The 19,050-nt window shown below is 42.6% G+C and overlaps 1 protein-coding gene across 1 annotated transcript in view; it reads right to left on the minus strand.

Annotated features, from left to right (window-relative positions):
- SLC7A11 (solute carrier family 7 member 11) overlaps positions 1-19,050 on the minus strand; it is a 254,563-nt gene that overhangs the window by 129,345 nt on the left and 106,168 nt on the right. The gene's annotated exons all lie outside the window — the stretch shown is intronic.

Below are 19,050 nucleotides of genomic sequence, written 5' to 3' on the forward strand. Positions count from 1 at the left end.
TAAAAACCTTTAATGTCCACCGATAAGGGGGCTGGGGAATTAAATATGCATTCCAGCACTATGATGTTAGGAATGCATGCTTGTATTCCTGACACTATAATGTTCCTTTAAGCTCAACTTATTTTCCTCCTTACTCTAGTGATGTTTGTCATGCTGCATGCTTGTCTTCGTTTCTATTTTGTTCCTATCTATACAGTCTCTATAAAAGGTTAAAATTCATGTCTGAAATTTTTCATTTGGGCCGTTGAGAGGAGGGATTAATGAGCATACTACAGAGATTCCTGTCAGGAATATTACAGCTAAACACAAACACTGCAGAAATGTAAAAAGAGCCCTGGTCCTTAATGGTAAGAAAATTGAAAAACGGTCTGGTCACACTATTGTCACACTATTGTCACACTAAAATTAAACCTTAAAAATCAGGTAATTCTCAGATACTAATTACTGAGTAATTTCCAATGTATTGCCAAACGAATAAATAAACAAAATGGCTCCTATGACGTATGAGCTTTTTACAGGCATAGTGTAAAATACAAAAGTAAAGATTTCCATGGAGCACACACAACTCACTGCATATGAAAATGTGAAAATGTATAAAATAATCCCAAGCATCCCTGCTAAATCAGGACATAGTTGTGTAATTCTCTTTATCCATGTGATGCACTATTGGTTTTAAAAGAATGAAACTATTAACATTAGTCTCCAGCATCCATTTTAATTCCGTTAAAAAAAAAAAAAAAAAACAGACTTTCAAATTCTACCATGTGCAGTGAGGTAAGGGTTAATATAACATAAAAGCATCTTCCGCCAGTGTCTGGGCTGAGAGTGGAGTCTTTAGTTTGGAAGTTCCTATATCTTCCATATTACAAAAATGAGTTCCTAATGTAAAAGACCTAGACATAAAACATATTCCTAACTTTCTTTACATTGCCAAAACCTTAATATTGCTAATTGGTTAAACTGGCCAACAAACTAAAGAGATCTGGCACCGAGCTGAAAACTTTATACGCCTCAGAGAAAACATACAATGATGTGAAACACGGGGCTCCCTCCAGGGGGTCTAGGCGATCCTTTATTTAACACAATATATGCACTACCATCTCATCACTTGTATGGTTAATAAAGTAATTGTTTAAGTATCTGTTATTTGTAATCTATACTTGAGAAGTCAAATTGATTGTTGTTTTTTTTAAATTTAACGCTTAGTTGTTTTTTTGGTTTGTTTGTTTTTTTTGCGCCAAAACAACTTGGTAATGAAGAGGTTTGTGTAAAATGAATCAAATATTATGTGTGCTATTTTTAATCATTCTCTGAATTTGCTTTCCTATCCTGACATATACTTATTTGCCTTAAGGCATCTCATGTCTCTGTTAAAGTGAAATTGAAGCCTAAAATCGAAATAGTAATTATAGTATAATTGCTTTAAGAAAATGACAGGTCATCTGCATCCTTTCAGGAGGGCAAAGCATACAACTGTTGATTTAGAAAAACTAACATTTGGTAGTCATGTATCTAGCAGATGGCATTGCATTGTGGCATTTATTATTCTTAGCAAAGATACATTTTGTTTCAAGCCATCTACCATTTTCTGAACTAATTCATTTTACAATCATGATATTGGTTTTTATTTGCTTTTCTTTTCAATTCTATTTGTTCTACTTGAGTCTTGTTTTCATTTAATTTAATCTCCGCTTGGTTTCAATGATACAAGTTTGTATAGATGGTTATGCATTTAATTTTACTGTTTCTTACCTTACTCAGAGCCTGTATTAATTTAAAATAATTAATGCCTCTGTCTAAAACAAATGCCATTATTTTTAATTTAAGAAATGCCTACAGACATTAAAATGTAAGCCTGCACATAATCTGTATGGATAGATAAGTAGATAGATAGGTAGGTAGGTAGATAGCTAGATAGATAGATAATTACACTGAACAAAATTATAAACGCTACACTTTTGTTTTTACCCCCATAATTTATGAGCTGAACCGAAAGATCTAAGACTTTTTCTATGTACACAAAAGGCCTATTTCTCTCAAATGTCTAAATCTGTGTTAGTGAGCTCTTCTCTTTTGCCAAGATAATCCATCCACCTCACAGGTGTGGCATATCAATATGCTGATTAGACAGCATGATTATTGCACAGATGTGCCTTAGGCTGGCCACAATAAAGGCCACTCTAAAATGTGCAGTTTTACTGTATTGGGAGACCTGGGGGGTCAGAAAAGCAGTCAATATCTGGTGTGATCATTTTCCTCACGCAGTGCAACACATCCTTCACATAGAGTTGATCAGGTTTTTGATTGTAACCTGTGGAATGTTGGTCCACTCCTCTTCAATGGCTGTGCGAAGTTGTTGGATATTGGCAGGACCTGTAACACGCTGTCGTATACGCCAATCCAGAGCATCCCAAACATGCTCAATGGGTGACATGTCCGGTGAGTATGCTGGCAATGCAAGAACTGGAATGTTTTCAGCTTCCATGAATTGTGTACAGATCCTCACAACATGGGGCCGTGCATTATCATGCTACAGCATGAGGTGATGGTCGCGGATGAATGGCACAACAATGGGCCTCTGGATCTCGTCACCGTATTTCTGTGCATTCAAAATGCCATCAATAAAATTAACCTGTGTTCATTGTCCATAACATACACCTGCCCATACCATAACCCCACAGCTACCATGGGCCACGTGATCTACAGCGTTGACATCAGCAAACCGCTCACACACACAACGCCATAGACGCTGTACGCCATCTGCCCGGTACAGTGAAAACCAGGATTTATGCATGAAGAGAACACCTCTCCAAAGTGCCAGATGCCATTGAATGTGAGCATTTGCCCACTCAAGTTGGATACGACGACGAATTGCAGTCAGGTCAAGACCCTGATGAGGACGGCGAGCATGCAAATTAGCTTCCTTGAGACGGTTTCTGACAGTTTGTGCAGGAATTATTTGGTTATGCAAACCAATTGTTGCAGTAGCTGTCCAGGTGGCTGGTCTCAGACGATCTTGGAGGTGAAGATGCTGGATGTAGAGGTCCTGGGCTGGTGTGGTTACACATAGTCTGCGGATGTGAGGCTGGTTGGATGTACTGCCAAATTCTCTGAAACACCTTTGGAGATGGCTTAAGGTAGAGAAATTAATATTCAATTCATGGGCTGAAGCTCTGGTGGACATTCCAGCTGTCATCATGCCAGTTGCACACTCCCTCAAAACTTGCGACATTGTGCTGTGTGATAATCATTGCGCTGTGTGATAAAACTGCACATATTTGAGTGGCCTTTTATTTTGGCCAGCCTAAGGCACATCTGTGCAATAATCATGCTGTCTAATCAGTATCTTGAAATGCCACACCTGTAAGGTGCATGGATTATCTTGGCAAAGGAGAAGTGCTCACTAACACAGATTTAGACAGACTTGTGAACAATATTTGAGAGAAAGATAGAATAGAAATCTGATAGATAGAAGTCTGTGTCTTTTTTGCAACAACAGAATACTCAACAGTATAATTAATATGTATGTTGGACCAAGGAGAAATCTGATTGCTATTATGGAGTCAAGAAGGATTTTTTTCCTTTTTGTTGCATAAATGCGTATCATTGCAATTTGTGTGGATGGAGGTTTACCTTCTTTTTGGATCAACAGCATAAAGGAATAGGTTTTAAAGGCTGGCGTTGGGCCCACAGCTTCAGACATACTGTGTTTACATTGTGGTTGGGGACCAAGGCCAAATGCAAGTGATACGGTTTGAGTCATACTAGTTTTGCTGTGCCAGAACTGACAAACAAGTAGTCCTGAATAAAAAGGGCAATACGTATTAACTTGTTGTTGAAATAAAACATAATTGCTACAGCTAACTTTTATAGGTCTGACTTGTTCCCTGACTATTTCAGCATCTGTTTCATACAAATGCTTAAAAAATTGCAGTTAAAATAAGTGTACATATATGAATACCTATTACTGAAGGAATACACACACAGACTCATATCTGTACACAAACGCATATACACACACTTTCTAAACAAACACACATTCATGTACATATGTAAACTCACACACTCATACTCATATGCATACACACAGACTCATATACACAAAAGTTTATTTATGTACATAGACAAATGTAACAGACGACCTTACGTTGACAGATGCTCCTAGCGCTTGTGACAAACTGCCATTTGCCACTGGGCATTGGAGAGGACTTATTGCTAGCCTCCTGCCCTGCGACTATGGCCCTGGAAGGTATTGCCCTTGAAACTTGTATTTGGGCCCAATGGATGTTTGTATGCTGTTCCTGGCCCTTTAAATACTTGGGAGCAGTGTTCCAACTTTTGAACTGGCACTTTGAATGCAGTCGAAGTGCCAAAGCCGTCGAAGTGCCAAAGCCGTCGAAGTGGCCGCCATTACAGTCGAACACGTGGCGGCGGCAATTTTAATCCAGTCGAACGCGGTGAGCTGTACCTTCCCCTACCCTTTGACACTGCGGCTGGAGACTAAGTCCCGTTCGAAGATTCGACCACACGTTCGAACGGGACTTTGTCCTTTCTGGGTGTAAAACAGACCTCTGGTAGACAATTTAACACCACAGAAACAACCCCGGTTTCACTTCGACACTTCGACAAAAGTCGAAGTGAGTTCGACGATTCAAACGGCGCCTTCGGATGGGACTTTGTAACTTTTCAGGGCAGAAATAGACCGACCGCACAGCCTGAATCTGTGGAACTGTTTTGGGCAGAGAAATGTGCTTGCGGTCGGTCATAAAGGACTTCCAGCTAACTCTTTAACCCCTGGATGGAATTAGCTGAATTTCGGATATGTTTGTAAGTAAAGTATGCTGATTATTAATATGTGATTGTTATGAAGATTTTATGCATAGTTTTAGAGTTAGAGAAATGTATGAAAATGTATGTTTAAACTGTATGTTATAATTGTTATAACATATGGTTACCTCTCAGGCTAAGGGGAGGGAATCTGTGGGAGGTAACCCTTGTATGGTTGGGTAATGCTTAATTGGATGTGGGCGTCTCCCTTGCAGGGGAGCACTGCATAAAAGCAGAGTGTGTGTAATTAAACCAGAGTTCTTTTTGACCCTCAATGCGTAGCCTTGTCTCGTTATTGGAGGGAACTGCTATATCACACTGGGGATTGCTATGCTCTGCATACTCCCTTGACCTTTAATCACTTGTTCTTGTTCCTGTTACACTCTCCTTGGAGGAGAGGTCTTTCCCACATGGTCCTGAATGCTGGAGGTTCATTCAGGGTGGAAGGAAGACGGCGCGGCTCCAGTTAAGCTACGGCGGTTGTGGAGTCTGCGGTGGTTGTGGTGTCCAGTGCGGTGCTTGTGGTCCTCGGCGCAAGTGTAACGGACGACCTTCCGTTGACGGATGCGCCTAGCGCTTCCTGAGGACTCCACGCACTGCAGATGACACCACAACCACCGCAGACTCCACAACCGCCGTAGCTTAACTGGAGCCGTGCCGTCTTCCTTCCACCCTGAATGAACCTCCAGCATTCAGGACCATGTGGGAAAGACCTCTCCTCCAAGGAGAGTGTAACAGGAACAAGAACAAATGATTAAAGCTCAAGGGAGTATGCAATCCCCAGTGTGATATAGCAGTTCCCTCCAATAATGAGACAAGGCTACGTATTGAGGGGCAGAGGCCAGCAACACTCTGCCCGGATGCCAGCTCCTCTGCTGGGATAGCCTGCAGGACATCAGGCTCTGGCCCAGGGACAAAGGTAGGGCAGAGGCCGACTGCACTCTGCCCAGCTGCCAGCTCTTCTGCTGGGGTGCTGGGAACACACTCCGGCTCAGTAGCCAGGGAAACAGGGGAGTCCGTGGGGGTTAACATTAGGAGTTAGCTGGGGAGGGGAATTCGTACTTACCCCCTCCTCCTGTTGTCCCTGTGAGGATAGTTGGGGATCTGGACAGGCTGTCCAGCATCCCTGTAGGTCAGGCACAGAGACTACGGTCCCATCTGCACCGTTGGGGGGTGTAACAACAAACTCTTAAACACACACACACATTCATATAAACATACACCATTCATATAAACATACACACACACACACACACACAGACTCATATACATAAATACACACACATTTTGAATTTGAGTACAGGACTTTTGTGTGTTTATATCTAAAAACAGTTAACAAAGGATGCAGTTCTCTTATGCCTTTGCAGGCCCTTTCCTTCAGGAAAATATGCATTTTGATGCCCCCACCCAAAAACAATGCATCTTCACCTTTGTGTCTCTTAACACCCTTTTGAATTGATTACCCCTTTTGTATTTCTAATCCCATTTTTTGTGTCTTACACTGCCTTTAGCGCATTGTATCCCACAATGTGTGTCTCTTACAACTCCCTGTGTGTGCCTTTTACTTCCTTGAGCCCGATTTGTGTGTCTATTACTCTCCCACAGCCACTTTGTGTGTCTCTCTCACCCTTCCCGTTTGTGTGTCTTTTCTTCTCCCTGCCCCTGTGTGTCTTTTCCTCCCAACACATTTGTATGTCTCTTGTGTGTCTCTTTTTCCCTTACAGCCCCTTTTGTATGTATCTTCTGACCAGCCCATAATCTGTGTCTCTTTTTCCCATTTCCCAGGCCGTGTTTGTGGGTCTCCCCCCCCCCCCCCCCCAGTCCCTCAGTGTCTTTTTCCTTCTACAGCAACTGTATGTGTTTAGTTATCCCTTTCTTCAGCCCCTGTGTGTATGTGCCTCTTCCCCCAGCCCCTGTGTGTGTCTCTTTCTCTCCTTCTTCAGTCCCTATGTGTGTCTGTTTCTCCCCCATCTCATCTATGTGTCTCTCCCCAGCTCCATTTTGTGTGTTTGTTTCTCCACTCCTACATCCCTAGTGTGTCTCTTTCTCCCCTTCCCCAGCCCCTTTTGTGTATCTTTTCACTAGCTTTCCATCCTCCTGTGCCTACTGACCTTGCTCCATGTAGCATTGCTGGGTGGAGTACAGTAGAGAATCTTCTTTATCATCTACCCGAACTGACAAGGAGCCGTTTGTTGCTCCCAGTGAGCACTTTCTTACAAGTCAGGGAAAAGGATAAAACAGATCCTCTACCACCGTCCGCCCAGCCATGCTACATAAAGTGACTGGCAGAAGGGGGAGAGTTATGCGCTTTCTTCCTGACAGTCACACTTAAAGTTGTGCCACCAGTGCACCCTAAGGTGGATGCCTGTTGCGCAGGCACTGTTTCCCAATGCAACTCAGTGAGAAGTCTTTGCAAGGCAAGTATTCTGGGCAATTGCCCACCTCTTGAGTTTAACTCCACTGAGCTAAACAAACCAGGAAGTAATAGGACCGGTATAACAAGGTTAATTTATAAAAAGTTTATATTTCTATTGAAATCTGCACTTTTTGTAAAGTAAAAAGAGGAAACACTCTTCACACATAAAGCATTTTAGCATAATAAAGTGCTTTAGGTCTGCAGTGTCCCTTTCAGACAACATAAGTTTACACATTATTCTCGAGAACAAAAAAAAAATAATGGTCCTTTATGTGCAAATTGCTGGTCAAAGAAGTTCATGGAGATTAGGTAAATATGTTTTGCTTGTCATCATTTTGCTAAACAATTATTATCCTTAAGTTATGTGTAAATGTTGCCTTAAATCCATCAAACTGGAAACCACATTTCTTACATGTTACTATGTTATCAAGAAACGGTGTGTTAAGCATCTGACAGATTACACGATACAGTGTAGACAGCTTGATAACCAGTTCCAACCGTCAGCAGTACACTTGATTTAAAGTATATGCTACAGGAATAAAGAATGGTATCAAACATTTGCATTCTAAATAGGATAATATAAGCAGCTTGAACATAAAACTAATGTGTATGTAAATATTAATTCATATAAGATTTCTAAACTGCTAGATGTTTAGAAAGACCAGAAAATGCTTGGTTTCAGAGAAAAATGACACATATGTGTAATTAGTGTGGAAACAAATGGTAAATATTAAAGTTTCCCTGTATCGTTTTCTTCTTTGACAGATGCTAAAATGAAAATCCCGTTGCCTACTGAGCAGTGTAAAATGCACATTACAGATACACAGTATTATACACAATAGGCTGACTTTGGCCAGATGACTATCTAGGGGCATGTGCTAAGGCCATCAGCTTGCAAAACAGAAAATCAGTGGCGGCAGCTGATGACGAGGTGCTAAGACAATAAAGCTCTTATTGCTAGTGCAAAAAAGATCTGCTTGAGTCCCTATGTGGAATCAAGGTAAAAACAAATACAAAGAAAACTCACTAATTGCCTCTTGCTCTGCTGAGTATTAAACAGCATATATATTAATAGTAACATCACAAACAAAAAGAACTGGTGTAATTTTCAACTCTATGACATGAATGTCTACCTACTAGGTATCCTATATTAAGTCACCATGTAGAGAAATGTATATATTTTAGGTCAGGGTGAATAGATTGTATATAAAGTTGACAGAGGCCTAAAAAAAAAAATGATAACTCTGAGTGAAAAAACATCTCTTAAGAGATATATAAGGAGAGGCTGAATAGAATATTGTTCTTGTAAGTTTTCTTGTAATTGTCCTATTTATTGTTACATCCCCCCTCTCAAAATATTGTAAAGCACTACGGAATCTGTTGGCGCTATATAAATGGCAATAATAATAATAATAATAATAATAATAATAATAGGGGTATAGGATGTGAGAATGGATCAAGAGGGAAATGTATACATACACGTTAAAGGAACACTCTAAGCACCATTCAGTGGTTCTGGTGCCATGTGTGTCAAAGTGACCCATTATGTAAGCAATTAAACTTTTATAGGTCAGTTTGATTTCTTATCGTCTCACCACTGGGCATCAGTTTGCATGTCCAATACAGCCTTCAGAATGCCATTGAACCTCTCAGCCAATAAAATAGCCCTGCAAGGATCTTTGAAGGCTGTAGTGGAGGTGGAGAGTGCCACCAAGCAGACGTTATGTTACAAGTCAAACTAGTCAAAGAGATCATCTATACATCCTTCAACTCCCAACCCTATCTCATAGGGCCGGCTTAGAACCAGGCATATACAGAAAATATCATCTGAAATCCTATTTGGGTTTTCTGTTAATATTCTCCTTTTTTGTTAAATCTATTTGTTGGTGTATTGAAAATGTATTGATGACTATATGTGTTCATAATAAATTTTAATGTATTACGTTGTTTTTCTCTGATTTAAGAACCTGTTATCAAAAATAGTTCTAGAAAAGCACTATAGACGAGCACTGTGGTTTTTATTTCAACTAAACTGTGTTTTTTTTTTTTTTTATTCCAATTTATTTGGAATAGCTTAAGATGCCCCATTTATAAATTGTCTTAGCTGTGGCAGCTGGTGATTGAAATTGAGATGTATTTTGTAATCATTATTTTCAGTACAGTGCAGGCATATAGTTACTTTTAACCCCTTCACCTACTGAAGCAAAGAACGTTCCTGCCTGAGAGTAGTGGTGTTTGGGACAAATACAACCTTTTCAAACAAAATGTAATAGAGAAACATATATTGCAGGAAAATGCCATTTTGGAGTTCAAGAGATTTTGAGAAATACCATAAGCATGGCATTAATGGATAGACAGGCAACATATACTCACACACAGGGTTATTCACTAAAGTCTTGAAATTGCAATACTTTCATTGTGTGTCTATATGTGTATATATATATATATATATATGTGTGTGTGTGTGTGTGTGTGCGCGCGTGCATATATATATATATATATATATTGGGTTGTGGTGGGGAAAAAAGTGTGGATGAAAACCCCTTCCACATGAAGTGGATAGTTAATACTACTGCAAGGGATTCTGGGTAGGCATAGGCAAATTAGGTCAACAAAGAACCACATTTTTGCCTCATTTTTCCTCTAGTTGTGTTTCAAGGCTGTTGTATACAGCAGACACAAACTCCAAGGAGTCCATGTATTAAGTGGAATTATGAGGCAAAAATGTGGTTCTTTGTTGAGCTCATTTTCATATACCTACCAAGCCAAGTCTTATGACTTGACTGGTGGTTTGTATTTATGTTTAGCAATATATATATATATATATATATATATATATATATATATATATATATATATATATATATATATATATAGGCAAATATTTATGCCTATATATTAATGTTTAGCAATATATATATATATAGGCAAAATGGAGAGATGACCAGCACTCACGGTTTTCCAGTGGTTAAAAGTTGTAGGCTTTAATGCAAATACATGTTAAAAAGGACATGCGTTTCAGTCCACATCTGGGACTTTCATCAGTACCATCTGATCCTGATGAAAGTCCCAGATGTGGACTGAAACATCGGTCCTTTTTAACATGTATTTACATTAAAGCCTACAACTTTTAACCACTGGAAAAGTGCTGGCCTTCTCTCCATTTTGCCTATATTGTCTCCCCCAGACTGTAAGCACCCGTTAATTATACTACAGAGTCCTTAGTGCAAGGATTTCGTGGAATATGTATATATACACACACATATATATATATATATATATATATATATATATATATATATATATATATATATATATATATATTGTGACTGAAAGCAAGGAATTGTGCTGGAGGGAATCTATATATCTCCCCAGATTTTGCAAGGTTCCTACTTTGTGTAATATTGTACTTTAAATATGTGTATATTTGGGCCCTGGGGTAGAGCACTTGGAGAGTAGGATGGGCCAGTGCTCCACTCCACATTTTGGAAGTTGCTTGGAACCTACAGGTGAGAAGTCCAGTTCCAGAGTTTCAATCCTAATTTACCCCACCTGAAAAGGATTGTTAATTACTGGTGCTATTAAGTACTCCCCTGCCAAAGGAGGAGAGAGATTGTGTTTGATTTCTGTGAGTGGAAACAGAGAGCTGAAAAACCCTGAAACAGTAAGGTTGTTGTTTATGTTTATGTTGGGAAATGGACAAGCCATTCAACCCAGTTAGCTAATTATTTAGTTTAGTAAGTGCTCAGAAGAGCAAGGATTTTGTTTTATATATTTTGTTACAACCTTTTGTACCTTACTGTGCATTTATTGTGGAACCACAATAAAAAGAGCAAGTCCTTTTACCTCATCCAGCGTGTGAAGTGTTTCTAAAGCCTGAAAAGACTGTGGACAATCCCAGGACAAGGTACCAAAGGAAAGGAGTACTTTTGTCATAATATATATTGTTAAAGTGAGATTTCTGTGGGAGAGGCAAGTCGTATGGCTTGACTGGTGTATGTACACATTTATCAACAGTGTAAATGAGTGCAATCTCAGTACTCAATCCAATTTATTTGAGCAAATCCTGAGCTTTAGATGTAAGCAAAATTTGGATCTAGATGTTTAACATTTATATATAAAGAGATTGGCCCTGCATTCAAACTCCCACTACTAATGGGTGCCTGCAATGTATTTAGTACTTATTGGCCCAAATACGTAGAATAATACAAAACTTACAGCACTATCCCAACTCCCAACCCTATGTGTATTTAAATAACAGAGGATTTTGGTACCATTGCATTAGTGTTGGCTTTCCACTGTATCAAATATGGATTTATTTTGTTTTCTGAAATCATACTAAAACATTAGTTGATATAAAACTGTTCTATTAATATACTGGTCAGTACACTTTTTACATGGATTCTAACAAACTTGCTAGAAACACAAATGTGAGCATTTCTAACAGTTTTAGAAATTGTAGACTGGTGAAATTACAGCAAATTAAGAGTGCAGTATTTTTTTTTTTATAAACGTGTATGTTATATCTATCTCTATGAGTAGATAGATACAGGACCAGTGCAAGGATTTTTGACTACATAGACGAAGATGCATTTTGCCGCCCCCTCCTCCCTCCTCCCCCTGCCAAAAAAAAATGCATCTTCACCTCTGTCTCGTAGCCCCCTTTTTGAATTTATTACCCCATTAGAGTTTTATATCTCCTTTCTTGAATGTCTTACCCCTTTTGCCCCTTTGTGCCTTACACCTCCCTTTAGTGTGTCTCATACAACCCATCTTATGTATTTCTTACTTCCCCACCAACCCCTTTGTGTCTTTCTTCCCCCAGACCCTATTTATCTCCCCCCCCCAGCCCCTATCTATATTTCTCCCATATAGACATAGATACAAGCAAAAATACATATATGCACAAATATTCGAACTACAGACACAACCATACAAGAACACAGACAGTTATTCAGACACACAGTCACAAGATATACAGACACAGTCATAAAAGGCACACAATCAAACAGTCATACAATCTACACATACAGATGCACTGTCATACAAAACACAGACATACATTCACACAGGCACACAGAGAAATACAGACACAGACATAAAGAGACTACATTATGGTTTGTTTATCACTGTGATGGAGACATAAATATGCAGACAGTCATACAGAGACATACACACAAGGCATTCAGAGACATACATACAAAGACAGTCTTACAGAGACATACAGACTGTATGTCTCTGTATGACTGTCTGTGTATGTACACATGGTAGCTAAAAGATAGATCCCCATCTGTCGTGCAACTTCAACAATGCTTTGAAAGCTGGTGCTCTATCGATTCCCCATGCTTGCAGGATTGAATTTAGCACTGAGCAGTATTTGTGTGTCTGAATGTAAGCATGGTTTTGTATGGAGTATGTTTGTGTGAATGTAGGAGTGTGTTTGTATGTAGTGTTTGCGTTTGAATACAAGCATGTATTTAGTGTCTAATACAGAGGTGTGTTTGTATGTAGTGTTGACATTTAAATGTGGGGTTGTGTAAGTAGTGTTGACGTTTTCATGCAGGGGTGTATTTGTGTGTAGTGTTGGCATTTGAATTCTGAGATGTATGCACATATGCACACACACACACTGTGATACACATACACGAAGATTCACACACACTGACACACATGCAGATACAAATATACACAAACTGATACACAGTCAGACAGACATACAGATAACACACAGACATACATATATATATACACACACTGACACACACAGAGACACACACACACATACATATTGACAGACATACAGACACATATATATATTCACACACACACACACACACACACACACACACACACACACACGCTGGTCAAAATATACACTTTTCTAGCCACCCTCCAGTTTCCTAACTTTTGGGTTCAGGAGGGTGGCTTACCTGGGATCCAGAGTGCTGCCTGAGGTAGAGAGGAGCCCCCCTCTCTGCTTTCTTCTACTCTCGCACTGCTGTTTTCTTGGGAGGAAGTCCACCCATGCCGGTGATAAAGGGGCTGGCGGTAGCTCTGCCCCTACCGGCACCAACCACGCTGTGTGCTACAGGGAAGCATAGATATGATGTGTTCATATCCCCGCCCCTTCCACAAAGTCCGCGGCACTGCAGAATGAAGGCAGGCTGGAAGGGTTTGCTGGTGCTCGGCCACGCTACGAGAAGTGACCGGCGGGAGAGGGGCGCTGTGCACTTCTCTCCTGCCGGCCATCCGGACATTTGTGCCCCTGGGCCGGTTCGCCCTAAGGCGGCCGCCTGTGCCATCTTATGGATGTGCCGACCCTGGATAGATAGATAATGTTCATGTATGTATAGATTTTTTTTGTGTAGGTTGATTATAAGATTTAGAACTGTAAAAGTGTGTCATGTACTCTGACAGATCTTTACTGATTTGACGTAATAATAGATTGGTCCTGTGGTATTGAGAACTGCTCATGTTTCCTAGAAGTACATATGCATTTGGAATATCCATGGATATGATTTGGAAGACCTGCTCGTCAACTGACTTAGTTAAAACCAAAATATACCATCTGATATTTTAAACATGTTCATGGTTAAAAATTGTAAACTAAAATCCCCAGTTAAGTTTTACTATTGCTATTTACCATTCAGCATTTGTTTATGGCAACCTGAGTAGTATACAGAAAATACATTGTACAAAAAAAATGAGAATGCATAAGAGTATGTTAGAACAAAGAAGCCTTTGCAAGGCTATAGGACTCTTGGACGGTGGAAATAATCTGAATCTTTTTTTTTATATTTGTAATAATTTTTTATTGAGTTTTGGCATAAAAAATTGCCAAAAACAAATTGAGTGCAACATACAACGCGTTGCAGCATTAAACAAGAGAGTTTCTGAGTGTTACATACAATATGGTGCTACTTTGCATAAATATGTTCCAATTCGAGAATGCAAAAGACAAATATAACGACATGTAATAAACAGCACCATGTACATAATAATCTGAATCTTTTTAACAGTAACTCCAAGGCTATGTAGGCCCAGAAACAGAGACATGTGCAAGGACAATGATGGAAGTCTTAAAATAATTTTCCAGGATGTTATGTCTACTTAACCTCCATCCAGAGCTTTGTATTTGTCAGGAACCAGAGTCCCCAGACCTATATACATTAAAGAGTAACTGTACCTATAGGTAAATTGTTACTCGTACATTTATCATTGCATAATTATAACATGAGAATGTTTAGAAATGTTGCTATTATGAGAAGTATTTTATTACAGATCATGTTTCTAGCATTTCTTACCACATAATAGACTGGAATACCTGCTATTATAGACCATTTGTACATCAAGATACAAAGCGTAAATAGATCAAATAAATTGTATTGTTGTTATTAAGGTTACCTGATAACCTGATTCAAATAAAGCTTGCCTCACAACACTTGCCAACTGTAGCGGCACCCCGGTGTAGTAGGGGTTTACGCCGCTGAGAAGGTGTCCTTTCCCCCAAGCACGAAGTTAGCTAAAGCATAACAGGTTCCCCATAATTACGACATCCAAGTACTAGTCATCCCCTCCAAGCACGAGACGAGACTCTGTGTTGAGGGTCAAAGTAGGAATACTGTTTATTCGGTAACTCTGGCTTTTATGCCGTACAACAACTCCTCCCCGTATCCGGAGGAGATAATACATTTACAGTGGGAGTCACTCCCACTGTACCGAGCAGAATATTATACGATTATTACAAGTTTTAATAACACACAAAATATGCAATGAAAATACAATGTGCTACGTGTATTAGGGAACGGAGATCTAAGGGAACAACATACGTGAAAATCCCCTAGATCGGTCGAGCCGTTCGCCAGATACACGTTTGCACCAATTACGCAGGAACTATACAATATAAACGAAAACTCTCTTTTGGATCCGGTGTCTCTATTTCGGTACTTTGGATCCATTGACTAGCATGGACGTACGTTGTCGGTAAGGGCGGCATTCGTTGTGTGGAAAGTTCAGTCATTAGTCCATGCGGTCAAAATGGCTGCGACCCATTGTTCTCTCCACGTGGCGCTGTATACCGTACGGATCCACAAGTACCCGAAATCCACAATAATCCATATGCAACGGCAATTCTCCGAGATGGTATCTGTTACTCCCAAAAGGGGTCTGTCACACGGCTCCCTCCTAGTGGTACACTCCGGCAGACCTGGATTGATCCTTTCGGATTAACTTAGGGATGACCGGAATTCACTTGTCCGGAGAATTGTCCAGTTGTCGAGACAACCCATCGGCGTTGCCATTTAGCTTACCGGGTCGATAGCTGATGGTGAAATTGTATGTTTGCAGGGCCAAGCTCCATCTTAGCAATCGGCCATTGTCCCCTGCGACCCGGTTAAGCCATACCAATGGATTGTGGTCGGTTACCAAAGAGAATTCTTGTCCATACAAATACGGTGTTAGTTTTTTCAATGCCCATACCAGGGCCAGGCACTCTTTCTCTACGGCCGCATAGCTCACTTACCTCGGTAACAACTTTCGGCTGAGGTATGCGACCGGATGCTCTTTTCCATCTTCCCCGATCTGGCTCAGCACAGCCCCCAGTCCATACATGGAAGCGTCTGTATGTACAAGGAAACGTTTGTTAGGTACTGGGGCAGCCAAGACAGGAGCATTAACAAGAGCATGTTTGAGGGATTGGAATGCGGCTTCGCAAGCGGGAGACCACAGGACCTGTCTGGGTAAATTCTTTTTGGTCAGGTCAGTCAAGGGCTTGGCTATCGTACTGTAGTCAGGGACGAAGCGCCTATAATATCCGGCGGTCCCTAAGAAGGCCAATACCTGGGTCTTGGTATTCGGTGTGGGCCAGTTCGCTACTGCTTCCACCTTGGCAGGCTCCGGTCTCTGGTTTCCACACTCTACCCGGTGTCCCAGGTATTGGACCTCGGCCATTCCTAAATGGCACTTCTCGGGCTTTAGTGTCAGGCCCGCGGCCCGAATCTTATCTAGTACTACCCCTACGTGGACTAAATGTTCTTCCCAAGACTCACTGTAGATCGCAATGTCATCCAGGTATGCACACGCAAACTCCTGGAAGCCATCGAGGAGCCGATCCACCATTCGCTGGAACGTAGCCGGGGCATTTTTCATCCCGAATGGCATGACCTTAAATTGGTATAAGCCAAACGGGGTGACAAAGGCCGACTTGGGGACGGCATCCTCGGCCAGGGGTATCTGCCAATAACCCTTGCAGAGGTCTATGGTAGAGAGATAGTTACCCCTGGCTATGCGATCTAGTAATTCGTCTACCCGGGGCATAGGGTAAGCGTCCGTGGTAGTCCTTTTCATTTAGTCGCCTGTAGTCGACGCAGAACCGAGTGGTTCCGTCTTTCTTGGGAACTAGGACTACGGCAGAGGCCCAGGGACTGTCTGATGGCTCAATGACCCCCAGCTGGGTCATTTCCCGTATTTCCTTCAGCATCCCGTCCCGGACGGCTTCCGGAATACGGTAAGGGGGTTGTCGGAGGGGGGCCTGCCCTGGGGTTTCTACCTTGTGTATGGCCAGGGTGGTGTATCCTGGCTCCTGGGAGAAGGTACTCTGTTTCTCCCATAGGAGCTGTCTAGCTTGCTCTAGCTCCGTAGGGTTCAGTCGTTCTCCCAGCTTCACTAGGCTAACTGGGTCGGGGTGAGTCTCCCTTTCCAGTAGGTCCGGTAGGGGTAAATTTTCGGGGTCATCAGTAGCTGGGGCACAAACAGCGTTAACATCTTCCTGTCGCTCTTGGTATTCCTTCAACATGTTCACATGAAAGGATCGTTGGATCCTTTCATCTGCACAGCTGGCAATAAGGTAGGTGGTATCAGAGTTGGGCTAAAACCTTGTAAGGACCCTGCCACGCAGCTTGCAGTTTGTTGTCCTTGACCGGTTTTAGCACCAATACCTTCTGCCCTATGTGAAATAGTCGTTGCCGGGCACCCCTATCGTACCAGCGTTTCTGTCGCCCCTGGGCCGCCTGGAGACTCTCCCTTACCAACAGGGAGAGTTGCTCCATGCGGTCCCGGAGCTCCAGGACATATGGCACAATAGGTGTCCCTGCTTGTTCGGTTTCCCCTTCCCAGTGGTCCCGAATGAGATCGAGGGGTCCTCGTACCCTCCTCCCATACAACAACTCAAAGGGGGAAAAACCCGTAGATTCTTGGGGGACCTCCCTATACGCAAATAACAGGTGGGGTAAGAATCTTTCCCAGTCTCTGCAACCGTCCGTAAAGGTCCTCAACATTTGTTTGAGTGTCCCATTAAAGCGCTCGCAGAGACCGTTAGTTTGGGGATGGTACGGGGAACTGAGCAGGGGTTTAATGTGGCACACTTTCCATAACTGCTGTGTGAGGACGGCCGTGAACTGGGTTCCTTGGTCGGATAGGATTTCTTTAGGGAACCCCACTCGAGTGAATATCTTAACCAAGGCATCGGCGACCGTCTCAGCTTCAATATTCGGCAGGGGTACTGCCTCGGGGTATCGGGTCCCATAGTCCACCACGGTAAGAATGTACTTCTTACCGGACGGGCTATGTCGCGCTAGGGGGCCTACAATGTCGACGGCGACCCTATAGAAAGGTTCCCCAATGATCGGCATCGACATTAATTTAGCCTTTGGGCGATCTCCCCTCTTACCCACCCGTTGGCAAGTGTCACAGGTTCTGCAATAGTGTCGCACGTCCCGGTTAAACCCTGGCCAGAAGAAATTCTGGGTAATCCTATGGCCCGTGCGACGCACTCCTAAATGGCCAGCTAAGGGTATATCGTGAGCGATCCTCATGATTTCTTGCCTGAATTTTTTCGGTAGCACTAGTTGCTTCTGCGGAACGGGGTTTTTGCCTGCTGCGGGCTCCTGGGGGATCCTATACAGTCTATCCCCCACCCACTCGTAGCTTTCCCCATCTGTCCCCAGTTCCCCTTTATCTGCCTTATCCCTATACTTTCGTAGCGTGACGTCTTCCCGCGTCTCCCTCCCAAAAGTCTCAGGGGTATCCCAGTCTAAGGGGGTCTGTCCTAAGGTCACAGTCGGAGGGTTAGCTCTTACCTGGGTCTCCGCGACTGGCGGGCCGATTCCAATAGCACGAGCCTGAGCCCGGGTGGTGACAGGGCAGGCTCCAGCAGGACCTTGAGGAGCAAAAGCGGACAACAGCGGGGCTAAGTCATTTCCCAAGAGTACTTCCGCGGGTAGCCCTTTCATCAGGCCCACATTCACTTGGCCAGCTCCCACCCCCCAATCCAAATGCACTCGGGCCGTGGGGAGGCGATGTACTGCACCCCCGGCCACTCTAACGGCCACCGTTTGTCCAGTATGTTCCTTTTCGGGGACCAGGTCGTGTTGGATCAACGTTAGGGTGGCCCCAGTGTCTCGTAATCCACTGACAACTTGTCCATTTACTCGGACGGTTTGTCGGTGATGCTGCCGGTTATCTACGGCAGCCGCATATAGGGGATTGGCCTCGTGCAAAATCTCCCATTGCTCTTCCCCCAGGGGTTGGGCTTCAATGCAATGGGCCCCGGAGGTAAAGGGCCGGGTGTTCCCTTCAGCGGGCTTCCTCCAAGAAGTTTGTCGAGCTGGATCTAGTGGGCATTTGTCTCTCAGGTGGCCCACCTGTTGGCACCTATGACACCGCCGGCAGTCCGGGGCACTGGACTGGGCGAAGCGGGAGGGGGTGTTGTAGCTAGGTTGATTAGAGGAGGTGGTTGGAGTAGGGCCGACGGGGCGGCTTTCGACTCGGAGAGCTGCCTTTTGGACCGAGGGGTCGGGTTTGCGGGCGTC

The sequence above is a fragment of the Pelobates fuscus genome, chromosome 6, assembly GCF_036172605.1.
Source record: "Pelobates fuscus isolate aPelFus1 chromosome 6, aPelFus1.pri, whole genome shotgun sequence".
NCBI classification, from domain to species: Eukaryota; Metazoa; Chordata; class Amphibia; order Anura; family Pelobatidae; genus Pelobates; species Pelobates fuscus.